Below are 5,000 nucleotides of genomic sequence, written 5' to 3'. Positions count from 1 at the left end.
CACGTTAACATCTACACAAACACACGTTAATATTTACACACGTTAACATCTACACAAATACACGTTAATATTTACACACGTTAACATCTACACAAATACACGTTAATATTTACACACGTTATCATATACACAAATACACGTTAATATTTACACACGTCAACATCTACACAAATACACGTTAATATTTACACACGTTATCATCTACACAAATACACGTTAATATTTACACACATTAACATCTACACAAACACACGTTAATATTTACACACGTTATCATCTACACAAATACACGTTAATATTTACACACGTTAACATCTACACAAACACACGTTAACATCTACACAAACACACGTTATCATCTACACAAACACACGTTAATATTTACACACGTTAACATCTACACAAACACACGTTAATATTTACACACGTTATCATCTACACAAATACACGTTAATATTTACACACGTTAACATCTACACAAACACACGTTAACATCTACACAAACACACGTTATCATCTACACAAACACACGTTAATATTTACACACGTTAACATCTACACAAACACACGTTAATATTTACACACGTTATCATCTACACAAACACACGTTAATATTTACACACGTTAACATCTACACAAACACACGTTAATATTTACACACGTTATAATCTACACAAACACACGTTAATATTTACACACGTTAACATCTACACAAATACACGTTAATATTTACACACGTTAACATCTACACAAATACACGTTAACATCTACACAAATACACGTTAATATTTACACACGTTAACATCTACACAAATACACGTTAATATTTACACAAATACACGTTAACATCTACACAAATACACGTTAACATCTACACAAATACACGTTAACATCTACACGAATACACGTTAACACCTACACAAATACACGTTAACATCTACACAAACACACGTTCTATATATCTATATATATATAAATATAAAATAATATAATCATAATACAATATAATAATAAAATAAAATAAAATAAAATAAAATATAATATAATATAATATAATATAATATAATATAATATAATATAATAGAAGAGAATAGAATAGAATAATATAATACAATATATTAATATAATACATTTAAATTTACACGAACATTTTTTTAATTTACCGTAAAACCACTAGTTTTGTATATTTAAGTCAACAATACAAATACTTGCTGCTGTTTTACAAACTACTTCATGTACTACGACAAATGCTGTAAATAATACTTTTAAAATGATTTAAAACCATTATTAACTAGAAACGACTGTTAGTACAAATGAATGTTCCGCGCGCAGATCATAATATTAACTAATAATAACTAATATTAACCAGTACTAACTAATAATATTCAATATAATCGAACATCATGTTCAACAGAAGCTTCTCATTGAAACAAAATAAACCTTTATTTGAAAGTATTGAAGCTCAGATTATATTTGATGAACTTCTACGACAATTATAACAATTATTACATTTACTTTATGTTTCCGTGCGCGCGCGCGCTACTTACACACGCGCGCGCACGCGTGCACAGTCTTCGCTGCTGCGTTTAAGTTCCTCGTAAATCTTCGCTTATCTGCAGGTTCTTCAGTCAGACGCACGTTTAGGCCGCAGACACACAACTGATGACACACACGCATGCACACACAACTGATGACACACACGCATGCACACACAACTGATGACACACACGCATGCACACACAACTGATGACACACATTTAAAGTCAGCTGCGGACTCACCTGTTGTCGTCCAGGGCGTGAGAGTGTGTGTGTCCGCGCAGGTGAGTGTGTGTGTGTGTGTCTGCGCAGGTGAGTGTGTGTGTGTGTGTGTCCGCGCAGGTGAGTGTGTGTGTGTGTGTCCGCGCAGGTGAGTGTGTGTGTGTGTGTCTGCGCAGGTGAGTGTGTGTGTGTGTGTGTCCGCGCAGGTGAGTGTGTGTGTGTGTGTCCGCGCAGGTGAGTGTGTGTGTGTCCGCGCACGTGAGTGTGTGTCCGCGCAGGTGAGTGTGTGTGTGTCCGCGCAGGTGAGTGTGTGTGTGTGTGTCCGCGCAGGTGAGTGTGTGTGTGTGTGTCCGCGCAGGTGAGTGTGTGTGTGTGTCCGCGCAGGTGAGTGTGTGTGTGTGTCCGCGCAGGTGAGTGTGTGTGTGTGTCCGCGCAGGTGAGTGTGTGTGTGTGTGTGTGTGTGTCCGCGCAGGTGTTAAATCCACGCGCGTCACTCGAGCTTCATGTGTCTTTCACTCGTTTTTCTTCTTCACTCGCGACTCACGCCTCGCTGTGACGTCACGCCCCCCTGTGGACCAACATCTTCATCCTTTCATTTCTCTACCGTAACTCTCCTAATACAACCTTCACCGTAATCACTTCATAGAGTCACGTGTTTAAATAACTCATTACTCTAGTGTTTATCTTTAGATTCATTAACATACTAGTGTTTACCTTTAGACTCATTAACATACTAGTGTTTATCTTAAGATTCATTAACATACTAGTGTTTATCTTTAGACTCATTAACATACTAGTGTTTATCTTTAGATTCATTAACATACTAGTGTTTATCTTTAGATTCATTAACATACTAGTGTTTATCTTTAGACTCATTAACATACTAGTGTTTATCTTTAGATTCATTAACATACTAGTGTTTATCTTTAGATTCATTAACATACTAGTGTTTATCTTTAGATTCATTAACATACTAGTGTTTATCTTTAGATTCATTAACATACTAGTGTTTATCTTTAGACTCATTAACATACTAGTGTTTATCTTAAGATTCATTAACATACTAGTGTTTATCTTTAGACTCATTAACATACTAGTGTTTATCTTTAGATTCATTAACATACTAGTGTTTATCTTTAGATTCATTAACATACTAGTGTTTATCTTTAGATTCATTAACATACTAGTGTTTATCTTTAGATTCATTAACATACTAGTGTTTATCTTTAGATTCATTAACATACTAGTGTTTATCTTTAGATTCATTAACATACTAGTGTTTATCTTTAGATTCATTAACATACTAGTGTTTATCTTTAGACTCATTAACATACTAGTGTTTATCTTTAGATTCATTAACATACTAGTGTTTATCTTTAGATTCATTAACATACTAGTGTTTATCTTTAGATTCATTAACATACTAGTGTTTTTCTTTAGATTAATTAACATACTAGTGTTTATCTTTAGATTCATTAACATACTAGTGTTTATCTTTAGATTCATTAACATACTAGTGTTTATCTTTAGATTCATTAACATACTAGTGTTTATCTTTAGACTCATTAACATACTAGTGTTTATCTTTAGATTCATTAACATACTAGTGTTTATCTTTAGACTCATTAACATACTAGTGTTTATCTTTAGATTCATTAACATACTAGTGTTTATCTTTAGACTAATTAACATACTAGTGTTTATCTTTAGACTCATTAACATACTAGTGTTTATCTTTAGATTCATTAACATACTAGTGTTTATCTTTAGACTCATTAACATACTAGTGTTTATCTTTAGACTCATTAACATACTAGTGTTTATCTTTAGACTCATTAACATACTAGTGTTTATCTTTAGATTCATTAACATACTAGTGTTTATCTTTAGATTCATTAACATACTAGTGTTTATCTTTAGATTCATTAACATACTAGTGTTTATCTTTAGATTCATTAACATACTAGTGTTTATCTTTAGACTCATTAACATACTAGTGTTTAACATACTAGTGTTTATCTTTAGACTCATTAACATACTAGTGTTTATCTTTAGACTCATTAACATACTAGTGTTTATCTTTAGACTCATTAACATACTAGTGTTTATCTTTAGATTCATTAACATACTAGTGTTTATCTTTAGACTCATTAACATACTAGTGTTTAACATACTAGTGTTTATCTTTAGATTCATTAACATACTAGTGTTTATCTTTAGACTCATTAACATACTAGTGTTTAACATACTAGTGTTTATCTTTAGATTCATTAACATACTAGTGTTTATCTTTAGACTCATTAACATACTAGTGTTTATCTTTAGATTCATTAACATACTAGTGTTTATCTTTAGACTCATTAACATACTAGTGTTTATCTTTAGATTCATTAACATACTAGTGTTTATCCTTAGACTCATTAACATACTAGTGTTTATCTTTAGATTCATTAACATAATAGTGTTTATCTTTAGACTCATTAACATACTAGTGTTTATCTTTAGACTCATTAACGTACTAGTGTTTATCTTTAGACTCATTAACATACTAGTGTTTAACATACTAGTGTTTATCTTTAGATTCATTAACATACTAGTGTTTATCTTTAGACTCATTAACATACTAGTGTTTATCTTTAGATTCATTAACATACTAGTGTTTATCTTTAGACTCATTAACATACTAGTGTTTATCTTTAGACTCATTAACATACTAGTGTTTATCTTTAGACTCATTAACATACTAGTGTTTATCTTTAGATTCATTAACATACTAGTGTTTATCTTTAGATTCATTAACATACTAGTGTTTATCTTTAGATTCATTAACATACTAGTGTTTATCTTTAGATTCATTAACATACTAGTGTTTATCTTTAGACTCATTAACATACTAGTGTTTAACATACTAGTGTTTATCTTTAGATTCATTAACATACTAGTGTTTATCTTTAGACTCATTAACATACTAGTGTTTAACATACTAGTGTTTATCTTTAGATTCATTAACATACTAGTGTTTATCTTTAGACTCATTAACATACTAGTGTTTATCTTTAGATTCATTAACATACTAGTGTTTATCTTTAGACTCATTAACATACTAGTGTTTATCTTTAGACTCATTAACATACTAGTGTTTATCTTTAGACTCATTAACATACTAGTGTTTATCTTTAGATTCATTAACATACTAGTGTTTATCTTTAGATTCATTAACATACTAGTGTTTATCTTTAGAT

General features: G+C 31.0%; 1 protein-coding gene across 1 annotated transcript in view; it reads right to left on the bottom strand.

Annotated features, from left to right (window-relative positions):
• The window catches only part of pitx1 (paired-like homeodomain 1), a 23,625-nt gene extending 21,406 nt beyond the window's left edge, over nucleotides 1-2,219 (bottom strand). Inside the window, exon 1 of the mRNA XM_087807553.1 lies at nucleotides 1,780-2,219. The gene's annotated coding sequence lies outside the window, so the exon portion shown is untranslated. The remainder of the gene's footprint in view (nucleotides 1-1,779) is intronic.
• Between the last annotated feature and the right edge of the window lie 2,781 nt (nucleotides 2,220-5,000).

This window comes from Callionymus lyra, chromosome 14 (genome assembly GCF_982586985.1).
Source record: "Callionymus lyra chromosome 14, fCalLyr1.hap1.1, whole genome shotgun sequence".
Lineage (NCBI taxonomy): Eukaryota > Metazoa > Chordata > Actinopteri > Syngnathiformes > Callionymidae > Callionymus > Callionymus lyra.
The sequence above is the reverse complement of the archived record's forward strand: the minus strand, read 5'-3'. Positions and strand labels throughout refer to the sequence as shown.